The sequence below is a fragment of the Crocuta crocuta genome, unplaced genomic scaffold (assembly GCF_008692635.1).
Source record: "Crocuta crocuta isolate KB4526 unplaced genomic scaffold, BGI_CrCroc_1.0 scaffold323, whole genome shotgun sequence".
NCBI lineage: Eukaryota > Metazoa > Chordata > Mammalia > Carnivora > Hyaenidae > Crocuta > Crocuta crocuta.
In genome coordinates, this window is record NW_027536465.1 from 667,692 (window position 1) to 684,490 (window position 16,799).

The following is a 16,799-nucleotide window of genomic DNA, read 5'->3' on the forward strand; positions in this document are numbered from 1 at the left end:
ACAGCTAGCTCCAATCCCCCCTGATCCCGGTGGCTGCCGAGGCTCAGAGCCTTGGGGAGGTTCTGGAAACAGACCCACCCCCACATCCTCTTCAGGGGTCCTGCGGGGTTCAGGCCTCGGGGAAGAAGAGCTGATCCCCTAGAGATTGTGGTCACTTGCTCCGGTCTTGAGGCTGAAGGAGATTGGTGTCTCCTGGAGGAGTTGGAGCTTATGGTTCATTCTTAACCAGCAGAAATACTTCCTATCTCTTTCCCGGATTCTGAAGTCCACATGAACAAAAGCCATCTTGCCCCTTGGGAGTGTGCAGAAAACTGGGGGACAGCTTATCCAGTTTACCTAGGGGCTCTTCTTTGCTGGGCCCTAATTCTGGTCAAGCAAATTGGTGATGCTGAGCTCCGTAGAGTACACTGCTAGGGCTAAGTGCCTTTCCTTGTTAGTTCTGTGTCCCAGCAGCAGTGGTTCTGAAGGGGGGTTGGGGACACATGGGGCAGGAAGTCTGAGGCTTGACCTTGTCTATGAAGCTCTCATGGTTTGGGCTGCCAGGGAATCGTTTAAGGAGCCACTGGGGGCCTCGTTAACAGAATAGGTAATTTATTTATATTAGCAAATTTTTAAAATTCTATTTTCAGAAAGGAAGCTAACTTCTAAGCAGGGGAAATGCCGATGGGTATAAGGAGGAGCCCAGGGGACTGTTAACCAAGAGCGAAGGGCACAGTGAGCATTTCCCTGCTTTTGCTTTGTCCCTCCTTCCCTCCTTCCCCCTCCCCCCCCCCACAGCTTTGAGGGTGGAGAGGGTGGGCTCCCTTCCCAGTGTCAGCTGGCTCTGCTTTCCTGAGACTGCCTCCCGCTGGGCCCAGCCGAGGCTACTGGAGGGATGCACTTATGGGTGTGTGAATCCCCCACTGTGCTGGCTGGAGAGAGAATTACTGGCATGTAGCTCAGCGGACACCCCGCTGGGGTGTGAAGGCACAGCAGTGCCTCTGCATCAGGACCACATTACCGGACAGGAGCATGCTCAGGGCGCCAGCAAGGTAGAGGCACACCATTAGATAAAGGACACATTTGGACATTTTAAAAAAGCACCAAGAAATGATAAGAAATTGGGATTTGCTTTAAAATAATCCAGGTGGACACATGGGGGAAAATATAAATAAGGGCATTTTGGAGACAATTGGTGGCTAAGTCAGTTGAACATCTCACTCTTGATTTTGGCTCAGGTCATGATCCCAGGGTTGTGGGATAGAGTCCAACGTCAGGCTCTGCACTGAGTATGGAGCCTGCTTGAGATTCTCTCTTTCTCTCTCTCTCTTTCTCTTTGCCCCTCCCCCAAAATAAAAAATACATTAAAAAAAAAAAAAGTAAAACTGTGACTCATACAAATATAAAAGACGCACATATCAAACACTTTATTCAACTTGGGGAGTCTGGATAGCTCATTTGGTTAACTTTGTCTCAGGTCATGATCTCTTGGTTTCTGAGTTCAAGCCCCAACATGGGGCTGTCTGCTGTTAGCATGGAGACTGCTTCAGATCCTCTGTCTCCTTCCCTATCTGCATTTCCCTCTCAGGCTCTCAATCTCTCTCAAAAATAAATAAACATAAAAAAAAAGGACCTTACTCAACTTATCAAGGAGAAAACTGTAAGATAATAAGGTCAGTACAAAGAGCATTTAAGGGTAGGAATTTATAGGCAATAAAGAACACAACTAATAAAAGAAAATTGGCTGAAGATTGTTAGGTCAGATACTCCAGTGATTCTTGTCTTATATGGCAATAAACTATGACCTTGGGGTTATTTATTTATTTATTTATTTTACAAAACAGATATTGCTTGCATTTCTGGACAAAAATCTATAAGTCAACATGTAACTTCCCTAAGTCTGGAGCTTTTAATCAGTACTAAGCATGGGTCAAAGCAGGTATATTTTCCTAAAAAAAAAAAAATCCTTGGGTGGGCCTGTTAAACAATGCCCCATTCTAACATCGAAAGGACATGCCACTCACTTTCCCACATTATTTCCAAGTTTTGGATAATTTTTCTTAGCAAATCTATATTTCTATATGTTTCTAGAGATATGAATCTATAAATAATAATAGTAGCTATTTATTAAGCATTAATTTGGGCCAACTACTGTTTTAAGGGTTTTACAGGTACTAAGTGCATTGTCCCTCAAAACCAATATTAGGTACTATTATTATTCTTATTTTACAGATGAGAAAACTGAGGCACCAGAGTGTAGCAAATTCCCTCAGGTCATATTCCCGTGCAAGTGACAGAACTCTGCTTCAAACTGAGGCTGTGTCATGTCATACTGAACACTAGTTTGCAATTTGCTGTTTTACTTTCAATATCATATTTTGGAGAACTCTCCAGGATGGTATATAGTTATAGTTATAGTTCATTCATTTTGACTACTGACTACTAGTTTACTATTCACTATTTCAACATATTACTATATAGCAGTTACTTTACTTGTTTCTTGCATTGATGAACACAGAAGTCATTTCCAGAGTTTCATTATTACCATTTCCATGAGTATTTTTGGATATGTCTCTTTGTGCATGTGTGTGAGGGTCTTTCTAAGTTAGTTACCCCAAAATAAAATTTCTGTACTTTGGAAGGAGAAGACTGGTCCTTCCGTGGTCTTACCATAGCTTCTAACCAGCTCCAAGATGGGCACAAATGTAGCTCACCGAAAGCAGGAGACTTTTCCTCTTTTTTCAAAGAGAGACAGAGAGTAACAGAGACATAAAGGCAGAGACAGAGCAGGGATTTGTATCTGAAGGTCCCGAGTCTGAATGGGGAGAAACAACTATCTGACCATCTGAAAAGAGAGGGACCTCCTTCACACCCATTAGGACAACGATTATAAAAACACCTCTGAAAATAACAAGTGTTGGTGAGGCTGTGGAGAATATGGGACCTGGGTGCGTTGCTGGTGGGAATGGGAAGTGGTACAGCTGCTGTAAGTGACAGACTGGTGGTGCCTCCAACAGTCAAACATAGAATTGCCTTATGATCTAAGAAGTCCACTGCTTGGTCTACACCTTCAAGGCTTGGAAACAGGGTGTCTGAGTTTGGTTGGGCTACCACACAAATGACTACGGACTGCGTAGCTTAAACAACAGAAATTTATTTTCTGCCAGTTCTGAAGGCTGGGAGTACAAGATCAAGGTGTCGGCAGGTTGGATTCTTCCAAAGCCTCTTTCCTTGGCTCTCTATGTATTCACGTGGTCTTTCTTCTAGGTGTTTGTCTCTTAATCTCTTCTTCTTTATAAGGACACAAGTCATATTGGATTAAGGCCCACCCATATGACTTTATATTACCTAATTACCTACTTTTTGGGTAAAGTTTATTATTTATTTATCTATTAATTTATTGAGAGAGAGAGAACATGAAGGGAGAAGGGGCAGAGAGAAAGGGAGAGAATCCTAAGCAGGCTTCACACTGTCAGCACAGAGCCCAATGCAGGGCTCAAACTCATGAACTATGAGATCATGACTTGAGCCAAAATTAAGAGTCAGACACTTAAATAAATAAACCACCTATGTGCCCTTAACTACCTCTTTAAAGACCATTTCTCTAAATATAGTCACACTCTGAGGTATTAGAGGTTAAAATTCTAACATGGATTTTGAGAGGGGCATAATTCATCCCATAACGCAGGGACTCAAACAGACATTTGTATACCAATGTTCCTAGCAGTCTTATTCAGAGTAACAAAAAGACGGAAACAACCCAAATGTTCACCAACAGATGAATAGATAAATAAAATGTGGTATATACGTACAGTGGAATATTATTCAGCCAGAAAGATGAGTCTAATTGTGATATATGATATGATATGAATGAACCTTGAAAACTTTATGCTAAGCCAGACCAAAAAGAAATACTGTGTGATCCCACCTATATGAATTATCCAAGATAGGCAAATATAGAGAAGAGAGGTTGCCATGGGCTTGAGGGAAGAGGGAATGAGAGCTGTTGTTTCATGAGTATAGAGTTTCTATTTGGGATGATGAAGTAGTTCTGGAAATAGTGGTGATGGTTGTACAAAATTCTGAATGTACTCAATGCCACTGAATTATACACTTAAAAATGGTTGGAATGGACCAATAATGAAGCAACAGAAAGAGAAATCAAGAAACTGATCCAATTGCATGAAAAACCATAAAATACCTAGGAATAAACCTAACCAAAGATAGAAGAGATCTGTATGATGAAAACTATAGAAAACTTATGAAGGAAATTGAAGAAGACACAAAGAAATGGAAAAACATTCCATGCTCATGGGTCAGAAGAATAAATATTGTTAAAATGTCATTACTACCTAAAGCAATCTACACATTCAATGCAATCCCAATCAAAATTGAACCAACATTCTTCTCAAAACTAGAACAACCTCTCCTAAAATTTGTATGGAACCACAAAAGACCCCGAATAGCCAAAGTAATATTNGGTTCAGAGTGGCTAAAATGAAAAAATCAGGAGATTCTAGATGCTGGTGAGGATGTAGAGAAACGGGCACCCTCCTACACTGTTGGTGGGAATGTAAACTGATGCAGCCCCTCTGGAAAACAGTGTGAAGGTTCCTCNGGAGGACCGTGGGGGAGAAGAAGGGAAAAAATAGTTGGAGAGAGGGAGGGAGGCAAACTATGAGAGACTCTTGAATGCTGAGAGCAAACTGAGGGCTGATGGGGGGTGGGGAAGAGGGGAAGGGGGGTGATGGGCATGGAGAAGAGCACTTGTGGGGATGAGCACTGGGTGTTATATGGAAACCAACTTGACAATAAACTATTAAAAAATGGTTGAAATGGTAAATTTTATATTATGTGTATTTTACCACAATAAAAAGAAGGAGATCGAATAGTAATAATATTTGACTTCCAAGCTTGCTGTGAGAGGTAATCATATATTGTTTGGGCCACATAGAAGATGCCCAGTACATTGTAACTGTTACTTGTTTCTTCCTCTTCTCCCTCATGTCTTCTATCATCGTCTATATCTCCTTCTGACTTGTAGTAATTTCTTTTTTTGGTAAAGATTTAAAAATTTTTTTAATTTAGAGAGAGACAGACAGACAGAGAGAATCCCAAGCAGGCTCTGAACTGTCAACACAGAGCCCAATGTGGGGCTTAAGTCCATGAACCTCAACATCATGTCTTGAGCCAAGATCAAGAGTCAGATGCTTAACCACATGAGCCACGCAGGCCCCCATGACTTGTGTGTTAATTTCTAAGTTCAGGATCTGTATGGACTGAATTGTGTGTCTCCCCCGCAATCATATGTTGAAGCTCTCATCCCCAATGTGACTGTAATTGAAGACAGTGACTTTAGGGAAGTAATTAAGGTTAAACGAAGCCATAAGGCTGATAGGACTGGTGTTCTGATAAGAAGAGAGACACCAGAGACTTCTCTCTCTCTTCTTGTGCACACATAGAAGGAGCCATATGGGGACACAGTGAGAAGGTGGCTGTCTAGAAGCCAAGAAGAGAAGTCAAGACAGAAACCAACCCCAACCAGGGTGCCTGGGTGGCTCATTTGGTTAAGCGTCCGATTTTGGCTCAGGTCATGATCTCACCATTCCTGAGTTTGAGCCTGTGGTCAGGCTCAGAGCCTGGAGCTTGTGTCAGATTCTGTGTCTCCCTCTCTGTCTCTGTCCCTCCCCTTCTTGTCTCTCTCTCGAAAATGAATAAACATGAAAAAAATTAAGGAAAAAAAAAAAAGAAACCAACCCCAATAGCACCTTGATCTTAGACATCCAGCCTCCACAACTGTGAGAAAATAAATTGTTGTTTAAACCACTTGGTCTGTGATTTTGTTACAGCATTCCTGGTAGACTAACACAGAGTCCAAGGATATGGTTTTAGGGCTAATTTCCTGCTACCCAGTTAGGCATTGCCTTCCAACCAAGTGTCATTTCTAATCCCACCAGGTGGTTACCCTTCTCAGCTTGGGCTTTTTCACCTTGCCATCACGGAAGAAGTATTTAGAAAGTTCAAATTTATCTTAGTGTTAGCCTCAGGAAAACAAGAATTAGAAGGAAAGTATGTTATAAAAGCAAAGTATCTTGTGGGTTTCTGAGACGAAAATGAGTTATGTATGTTTGGAATGTCTGTGCAACTGCTCTCTCCCCATGGATACTGATAACTGAGCGCTGGCTATAAATGATACAAATACAAATATAGAAACTGAGGTGCAAATGTGGATTGAGTAGATTGTTCAAATAGCATAAGCTGATAGAAACCAATTTACATGGAGGTGTGAGTAGGCAGGAGTGAACAAAGTAGAAAGAGCATAGCTTTTGCAATTAAACAAAATAAGACACTATGGCTTTAACAATTTTTATGGCCGTAGTTAAGTCAACTAACCTGAGCTTTACCCTTTGCAACATGGGAGTAAACTGCTTATTCTACATATATTTTTTAGTTTATTTACTTTGAGAGAGGGAGAAAATGCGAGTGGGGGAGGGACAGAGAGAGAGAGAGAGAGAGAGAGAATCGCAAGCAGGTTCCACACTGTCAGTGCAGAGCCCAGTCAGGGCTTGAACCCACAAACCGTGAGATCATGACGTGAGTGGAAACCAAGAGCCAGAAGCTTAACCGACTGAGCCACCCAGGTGCCCCTAAAGTGCTTATTCTAAAGTGTGATTGTCAGGGTGCCCGGTGGCTCAGTCAGTTAAGCATCTGACTCTGATTTCAGCTCAGGTCATGATCTCACAGTTCATGAGTTCGAGTCCCGCGTCGGGCTCTGTGCTGACAGTGTGGATCCCACTTGGGATTCTCACTCTCTCTCTCCTACTCTCTCTATGCCCCTCTCCCACTCACGCGGCACACCTCCTCTCTCCCTTTCTCTTTCAAAATAAAATAAACATTAAAAAATTTATTAAAGTGTGATTGTAAGGATTCACATGAGAGAATGTTTGCAAAGCATGGATAAACTCTAATTGCCTTCCTTTTCTATTTGGAATAGAATTAATCAAGCAGATGTTTTTGTATAGACACATAGAATGTAAAGTGGAGGAGAGGAAAGACAGATTTCCCAACAGTTTAAGACAGCAGAAAGGGTAAGGACACGTGAGGGGATGGCAAATTTAGTGGAAGGGGAGGAGAGAATAGGACTTTGTTCTTAATAGAGGCTTAAAAAAATATGGTGAATTAAATAGCATTATTGATGAATATATTACATTTGTCCAGCTATAAATAACAAAATAAGCAAGATACTGTAGGTGATGAGGATATTTATTCCTTACTTAATAATAAATTTGGTGGTAGATATTTTTAAAGATCAGTGAACAAATAAATATCATGCCCAGAAACCAGCTAACAAATGTCTTTTGGAAGCTCATTGTCAAGAGGTGGGTCACATGGTTACCTCTAATCACAAAGGTAACCGAGAAAAAGAGTATTTGGCTTATTAAGCCTCTATAGTTTTGAAGGAGGGAAGGGAGAAGGAGTAGGTATGATTGTTGGGTCTGCAACACTGGGCTTAGAGTGGTAGGAGAGAGAGGAGTGATTCCTTAATCTACTGATATTAGAGGAGGGCCAAAAAATATGACCTGGATGGATTTGATATCTATATTTAAACTGCTTTCTCTAAGAACAACACATGGGAACTTTCTCTCATCCCACCTTCTCTCTTTATTACATGTTCAAAACCTACTTACATGTGAATGTCTACTGTTCACTCATTCATGCATGTGTCTAGGCATTCATTTGTTTATTAATTCATTTAATAAATATCAATTGAATACCTAGCATGTGCAAGAAATTGTACATGTTTCCTTTGTCTTAGATATCTAAAAGAAGCAGAAATGGATACCTGAGGGGCACCTGGGTGGCTCAGTTGGTTAAGTGTCCGAGGTCAGTTTGGGTCATGATCTCATGGTTTGTGGGTTTGAGCCCAGCATTGGGCTCTGTGCAGACAGCTCAGAGCCTGGAGTTGCTTCAGATCCTGTGTCTACCTCTCTCTCTGCCCCTTCCTCACTCACACTCTGTCTCTCTCTCAAAAACGAGTAAACATTAAAAAAAAAAAAAAAGAAATGGGTACATGATAGGAGCTAAATACTGAGGACTCTAGAAACTTAGCAAACTAACATGTGCAGTTTCATGGCCTTAAAGATTCATTAGAGATAAAACTTGCAACTTTGCTGAAATATGAATTCAAACCACCTGCACTGTCTTGCTGGTGTTTGGAGGGAGCCACTTTCCTAGTGAGTGAATTTAGCTGAGTCCCAACATTTGCACTTGGTGTGCCTTTGTTGACTACGCATTACAGTGACATTTCTAAGATTAGGGATTGGGTGAATTTTCAGAACTGTAACTCAGTAGCATAAAAAGTCAAGCCTAGCATCATATTTGCTAAAAGTCAGTCCTGATTTTTGCTAACTTTACATGCTACTTGTAATATTTACTTAATATTTAAAAAGACAACTCACTTAAGAATGAACAAAATCTAGCCCTACCTTAAGAAAGAATATACCTAAAAGCCATAGAATTAATATCACTATAGTTTTAATGCATATTAGAAGAAAAATGTAACTATTAAGATTAATTGTGCTTCACCTAAAATCCAGTGATCCACACTAACATGGCCTTGGAAAGCACTTTAATCAGTTTTAAATCCTGGTTCTGATATTTATTAGTGGTGAGGCCTTGGATAAATTACATAGTGTCTGTAATTCTCAGGACCCTCCTCTGTAAAGTCAGGTTGAAAATCCTTATCTCACAAGGAATGCTGAGAGAGCCAAATGAAATATAGCAAATATAGTATATAGATTAGTGCAGTCCCTGGTACATAGTAACCTTCCAGTTAATGTAGTTTATATTGACTATGGATGACAATTTAGATTCACTAATTGCGGAATATAACTGTCTTCCTGGAAACAAAGACAGAAAAAGTAAACTATTTGATTCCATCCTAGTAGAATAGATTTGGAGGAGTGTGTGTGTGTTTGTGTGTGCTAAATACAGGCATCTCCAAGGAGGTTTTAGAAGTCCATTAAACAGCTCTCAGAGGACTGGCAAATGGTGATTGGAACAAAAAAGGAAAAGGTGAATCTGAGACAGAATTGAAACAAGTTAACACTACTCTTGAGTAGCCAATGGGAAGAAGAGCCTGGAGGAAGTGCTGTCCAGTCGCAAGGGTGCTGAAATGGCTCCTTGACGCAGGCAGCAAGTTGCAATTAACTGTGTCTGAACACGTCTCTGCTTTTCAACCGTCATATCTCAGGTACGCCTCCTCTTCTCCACCTTTCTCACAGTCTGTCACCTCAACCTTCCACCTACATCTACCATTCTCACTTGAGACTCCACATCCCACCCCATCTTCTTTTCCAGCTGGCTGACTGCTGACCTTCTTGCAAATAATGCTCACTGCTGCCAGCACATGCTTCATTCCTAGGATGGTGCTGAGTGTGGGAAGTAGCTGGAATGAGTCTTTGAGGGCTGGTGACTACTCAACACTTTCTCCTTCAGTCATAAATAGCCCCAGTGTTAATGTGGCTGGATCTCCGCCTCAAAGACTGGAGATACTGAAGATGACAGCTTTCAGAAACATGGTTATAGCTGCCTCTTATTCTGTGCTAAACCCTTCAGCTTAATCTCCCACATCGTCAGTGTCGACTGCTCCCATGCTCAATCCAGGCAGGCTGTTGTATGTAACACCCTGCTCTGGTTCCTATCTTCCTCTTGTTCTTTAAGCTTATGATAGCCTTCTTCCTTCTCCAATCAAGATTTACCTTTCCCATGTTTAAATGTCCTATGTAAACTTGCCTTCCTCCAGATCAACCTAACTGAAAGCAATATTCCTTTCTTTTGAGATTCTATAGCATTTTCACCTCAGATATGCCACTTAATCCGTGGTTATAAACTTAAGTTCATTTTTAGAATTGCCAAAACATGTGGCAGTTTTGTCTCTCCAGCCATGTGATAGTCATCAGAGGGCAGGGACCAAGGTGTTCACATGTTCTGTGTTCCATATAGTTCCAGACACCATGTCAGGATACAAAGTGGTGCTCAATGAATATTTATTGATTGAATAATAGAAGGAAATGACTTTGGGGAAAATGAAAGGCACAAAAAAAAAATAAACTGAAAGTTGACTAATAGAATCTGATAGATTGTTATTTTCCCTCTGAATAATCCCAAAAAGATAGTTGGGGATTGGGCATGAGAAGAATTGGATGGAGTTGGGGGAGAGCAGACAACAACAGGATTTAGAGACACAGGCTCAGGTGTACATAAGCCAAAAATTTTGGAGTTTCATGGAATTTAATCTAATCTGATTAAACTATCATAGGAATGTAGAATCACTGAGTTTGAAGAGAGTTGGAGATCACTCCAAAATTCACTGGCTGATGTGTGATTTCCCTTTTCAACATCCTCACCAGGTGCACATCAAAACTCTGCTCAGACAGCTCTAGGACTGGGGACTTTACTAGCAATAGAGACAATGTGTTCAGTGGAATAGAATTCCAGTTTGGCTCAGTCCAATGATTTTAAAAATTTCAGAACCTAATGTATACTAGCATTGTGGTAGGTACTCCCACTGGGAAGAAACAGATGACCTATGGCTCTGCATTTCTGTGGGACCCATGCAGTTGTGAGGTGTTCTCTATAACCTTTTGCCAGGTACATCTCTCTTTTTTTCTACCTTCTCTTGTCCTTTCCTCTATGGTTAATTCTTTCTTTTCCAACTCCTTTCCCTTTCCTATACCTTTTTATATCTTTAATATGATTTAGGTTTTCTAGGAGTGTTCAAATCTTGGAGTAGCTTCCTTGGAAATACTGAGGGGCAAAGGGAATGATTGCTCTCTTTGCTAACATTTATAAGAATTAGAAGAAACTGTAAGGACTATGCATCCAATTCTGCCACGTAAAAGAAGTTACTAAGGCCCAGAGTGAAAAAAATGCTTTATCCCTGATCAAATAGATAGTAAGGTGAGCGAGATTAGCAGTCAATCATTTCACATAGGAGGTCCCAGGAAAATAGTCCCAGTGACCAACACTCAAGTATATAAAATAAAAGGACTATAAGGATTTGAGCTGGCATGGATGTCACATTTACATATATTTGCATACACCCACACAACTCCCTGCAATCTCTTCTCAGTTATTTCTCAAGTGAGAATGTATCATTGCTTCCCTTGTTTGTCATTTTTAGCTTTTCATTTCTCTATCCCTCTTCACCCACTCAGTCTTTGGCCCACATCCCCTACAGCATGCAAGGGAAAAACGTATTTGCAGATCATTAAAATGAAACTTCAGACACCTGTGTTTCTCTGACCATCTGCTTCTTCCTTGAACAGCCACTTCCCAAAGACAGGGCATCTTGCTCTCAGTTACCCATCCAGCGCCTCGAAAAGGGGGATGCCTAGTAAGAAAGGCCCAAGTTGGAAAGGCTGGTGGTTATAGACAGAGCCCTCAAGAGATGGTTAGGATACATGGTCTCACAAGGATTTTGATGTAAGACTGTATGTTCCTTGAAAGTAGGGACCTTCTTCTTTATCACATCTCCAGCACTTACGTAAGGATATAAAAGCCAAACACGTTAGTTATCTACTGAATGAATCACTTACATGAAAAATAATAACACTTCATGCTTTTGGAAACTTCACAGTCACCCTCTTACTTGATCTGCACCACAGGTTTCTGAGTGTGAGTGTCTACTGGGAAAATGCTATTTGAAGTCCCAAGAGCTACACCAACATGATGCCATTTTTGACATAATTAGCAGATTAATCAGTTTTTAGAACACATATTCCCAGGGACACCTGGGTGGCTCAGTCGGTTAACCGACCGACTTCAGCTCAAGTCATGATCTCGCGGTTCGTGGGTTTGAGCCCCATGTGGGTCTCTGGGCTGACAGCTCAGAGCCTGGAGCCTGTTTCGATTCTGTGTCTCCCTCTCCTCTCTGTCTGCTCACACGGTCTCTCTCTCTCTCTCAGAAATAAATAAAACATTAAAAAAAAAAAAAAAGAACACATATTCCCAGCCCTAGACTAGGTTTCTGGGAAGCAGAGTTACAAAATTTATCTTCAAGACCTTATTGGAGCAGAGGGACGCATAAATAAATTCTCAACAAGGACATTTGAATGCAGCATGGAGGAACCCAATTTGGGTCCATTTAGACAAAAGAGGAGAATTTCCTATATGGTTTTAGAGGTATCGCATGGCCTTGGCAGTGATTTTAAAATATCTCCACGAGTTCTCAGAGGGTATCTCTTTCAAGAGATACGACTTTGTTCTCCTCCCCTGGAGCATGCGCCGGACTGGCGACTCACTCCCAACAAATGGACTCCTCAGAGCTGCTGTAACAAACTACCACAGGCTGGGGCACTTAAGCAACAGGAATGTATTGTCCCAGTTCTGGAGGTTAGAGGTCTGAGGTCACTATATCAGCGGTCTTGTTCCTTCTGAGGGTTGTGACGGAGCAGCTGTTCCATGCCTCTTTGCTGGCAAGCTTTTGGGTTCACCACTGTCTCTGTCTTCATCTTTGCAGTGTTTTCCTTTATGCGTGTCTGTCTCTGTGCCCAAAGTCTCCCCCACCTGCCCCCCCCAGAACAAGCAGAATGTATTATTTCAATATTCATTCATTTACAAATTAGACTACATACCATTAACTTGACCTCATTTTTTTTTTATCTTTACATATATTTATTGGTAATTTGGATATCCTTTCTTTTTTTTTTTTTACAAATAGTTTATTGTCAAATTAGTTTCCACATAACACTCAGTGCTCATCCCCAAAGTGCCCTCCTCCATGCCCATCCCCCCCTCCCCCCACATCCATCAGTCCTCAGTTTTTGTCAGCATTCAAGAGTCTCTCATGGTTTGCCTCTCTCCCTTTCCCCCACCATTTCCGCCCTTCTTCTCCCCCTTGTTCCTCCGTCAAGTTCCTCCTAATCCTCCTATACGTGCAAACATATGATATTTGTCCTTCTCTGCCTGACTTATTTCGCTCAGCATAACACCCTCAAGGTCCATCCATGTTGCTACACATGGCCAGATTTCATTGTTTCTCATTGCCATGTAGTATTCCATGGTATAGATAAACCACATCTTCTTGATCCATTCATCTGTTGATGGACACTTAGGCTCTTTCCATGTTTTAGCTATTGTGGAGAGTGCTGCTATGAACATTGGGGTACATGTGCTCCTATGCCTCAGCATTTCTGTATCCCTTGAACTTGACCTCATTTTTAATGTGATTACCTCTATAAAGATCCTGCCCCCAGTTAGGGGCACTTTCTGAGGTCCTGGGGGTTAGGACTTCAATATGTAAATTTGAGGGCCGACACAATTCAATCCATAGCAATCATAAAAGCCCTTGTGTCTTCTTCAATGCTCTTTCTCTCTTGGATCACTCACTCTGGGGAAACCCAGCTGCCATGTTTTGAGGACACTCAAGAGGACCTATAGTAAGATTCACATGGCCAGGACCTGAGGCCTCTGGCTAACAGCTGTGTGAATGAGCCATCTTGAAAGCACATCTGCCAGCCTCTTGAGATGACTGTGGCTCTCTCTGATGTCTATACCCCTCCCCCGCTCCCTCCACCTTGATTGAAGTATAATCAATGATTAAAAATTGTATATATTTAAGGGGTACCACTTGATGATTTGACATACACCACAATCAGATCACCACCACAATCAGGCTAATTAACATAGTCATCACCTCACATGGCTACCATCTCTTTTGTGGATATGGTGAGAGCCCTTAGGATTTACCCTCTTAGCAAATTTCAAGGACACAAGACAGTATTAACTACAGTCACCACATTGTCTATTAGACCTCCGGAACTTAATTATCTTACATAACTGAAACTCTGTGCTCCTTGACCAACACCTCCCATCTCCCCCTCTGCCCAGCCTTCAATAACTGCCACTCTACTCTGCTTCTAGGAGTCTTTTAGATTACACATGTAAGTGAAATCATGTAGTATTTGTCTTTCTCTGTCTACCTTATTTCATTTGCTTAGCATAATGTCTTCCAGGTTCATCCATGTTGGTGCAAATGGCAGGATTTCTATTTAAAAAATTTTTTTTAATGTTTTATTTATTTCTAGGAGAGAGAGAGACAGCGTGAGCAGGGGAGGGTCAGAGAGAGAGGGAGTCACAGACTCTGAAACAGGCTCCAGGCTCTGAGCTGGCAGTCAGCACAGAGCCTGACGCGGGGCTCGAACCCACGAACCGCAAGATCATGACTTAAGCGAAAGTCGGATGCTTAACCGACTAAGCCACCCAGGTGCCCCCAGGATTTCTATTTTTAAAAAGGGATGAGTAAATTCCATTGTGTGTGTGTGTGTGTACCTATCTCTATCTATCTCTCTATCTCTCTGTCTATCACTATATCACATTTTCTTTATCCATTCATCCGATGACCATATTCAAATTGTTTCCACATTTTGGCTATTGTGAACAGTGCTTCAGTGAACATGGGAATACTACAGATACCTCTTTGAGATCCTGATTTCATTTCTTTTGGATGAATACCCAGAAGCAGGATTGCTGGCTCAGAAGGTAGTTCTATTTTTAATTTTTTGAGGAACCTCTATACTGTTTTCTACGGTGGCTGGACCAGTTCACAGTCCCACCAACAGGGCACCAGGGTTCTGGCTGACGACTTCTCTGTAGCCTCGCGAAAGACACTGAGCAGAATCATTTGGCTCAGCTCAGCTCTCGAATTTCTGGCCTGCAGAAATAGTGAGATAACAAATGTTTGTTGTTTTAAGCTGCTAACTTTTGGGGTAATTTGTTATGCAGCAATAATTAACTAAAACAGACCCCACAGGAAGGGAGAAGGCAGAAACCAGGTTTAGGAAGTACACAGAACTGTCTCCCTCTGGCTACCCTGCCTACTGGCTTTCGTTAATACTTCTTCCATACAGAGAAGCCTGGTAACCCCATAGCTCCTGAGTTTATCTATTACAGTTCCAGTAACACAGAAATCCGAATTCCAAGTTTCTAAGAGAATGTGGAGTCTAATTTGTGTCAGTGGTGGTGGGGAATAGGTTTAGGGACAAATCCAAGTTTTGTGGAGCTTGCAGATTATATCATCGTGGAGAGGCTCATTAAGGAAAAAGACACAAGTTTACATACACAAAAAATGATTACTTGGAGGGAATGTGAAAATATATCACAAGAAATTAAAAATGTTCTAAAGCTGACAAATACCAAAACATTACAAAATTTTTAAAAATTGCATGATATTTGTATTAGTTAACTCTGATGGCTGGAAGAGGTTTCCATAGCTATCTTCTGGCTCTGCCCATGTCAAACGCACATGCATCTGGGTGCTGGAGGCCATGTGAACGCAGTGATCTGGATTTTGGCTCTGTACGTTCATGCGTGATGCTGGGTGAGTTGGTACAGTGGGGTGATGGTGGTGCTCCTGGAAGTCATTCCCCACTGGGATGACTACCATAATGTAAGTAAAAGGAAACTATTTACAAGTCATATAGATAAATGTGGTAAACCCAAGTATATTACCACCTCAACTACCCCTAGCTGGATCTCCTACTGTCTGCAGCCACTCCAAAGCTGAAGGAGAGAAAGTGTGATGGGGCAGGGGAGGGGTGGACCTCAGGTAGAAAGATACACTGATTGTAACCAATTGTGGCTAAAAGTACTTCTTTTAAACACTTTATAAAAAGCACCTGACCTTGTGAACACATAGCTACGACCTTCTCAGAGCCTTGGAAGAGTCCAGGCAAGTGAGGAGGCTTCACGGAAAACCTGCTTCTGGGCAAGGTCTTGTAACTTTTTTAAAGTTTATTTATTTGTTTTGGGGAAGAGTGCGGAGGGACAGAGAGGGAGACAGAGAATCCCTAGCAGGCCTCAGGTTGTCAGCACAGAGTCCTACGGGGAGCCAGAATGAAGAGTCAGATGCTTAACTGACTGAGTCACCCAGGTGCCCCAAGGCAGAGTCTTGCAGAACAAAATGGTAGCTGTAGACTTAACCTGAACCTGGTGGGTGAGGTGGGTGTTCCCTGAAAAAACAAACAAACAAAATTCTTTGATGATAAACAAGTACAATACGCAGTGAGGAGGGATTTGGGGAGACTGAGAGAGTGCAGGAGTAGAAGTGACGGTTGACTCAAGCTTGCAGGGTAAACCTCTTGGAAGCCTTGTGTGGAGAACGACTGGGGTGAATTACAAAGGGTGAGTGAGAGTGAGACGGAGAATGTTCTGGGCAGATAGGTGGTGTATGTAAATGGGGGACATGTGGGAGACCATGCTGACAGCAAATGTTTTAGTGATGTTGAGTAAAGGGTGTGAGGATGGGCTGGCCAAGAAGCTGGAATCCACCCAGGTTGGATCATGAGGGGCCTTGCATGCCAGGCTGTGCATGGGGACTCAGGGAATGGAACAGAGAATTCAGATGATCAGATTTGCATCAGCCCTGTTTAGTTACCATGGGCGACTTAGTGGTGTTAAAAGAAAAAGTTTTACAATAATTTACTGATGTAGTAAACTTTTATTTGGCGATGCATGAATTGGGCAGCATCTACTCTGGGAGACAGAAAGGAGCGAGGAATTTCATAGACCAAAGTGAGCAGGAACAAGGAAGTTGTACTGAGCACTTGCTGACTGGTCAAAGCAGGGTTACTTTCTGTAAGTGCAGAAAAGAGACGTCATGGAGGTGGATCAGGTAATTTGTGTTGAGTAGGCAAGTGATGAATGGATGACCCTGGCTTTCCTTTTCTGGCAGAGCCAAGCATAGCACTTAACCAAGTTTTGGTTTGCTGCCATGGGCTTAGCATGAGCAACTCCACCTTGAACCTCATGTGGTTACT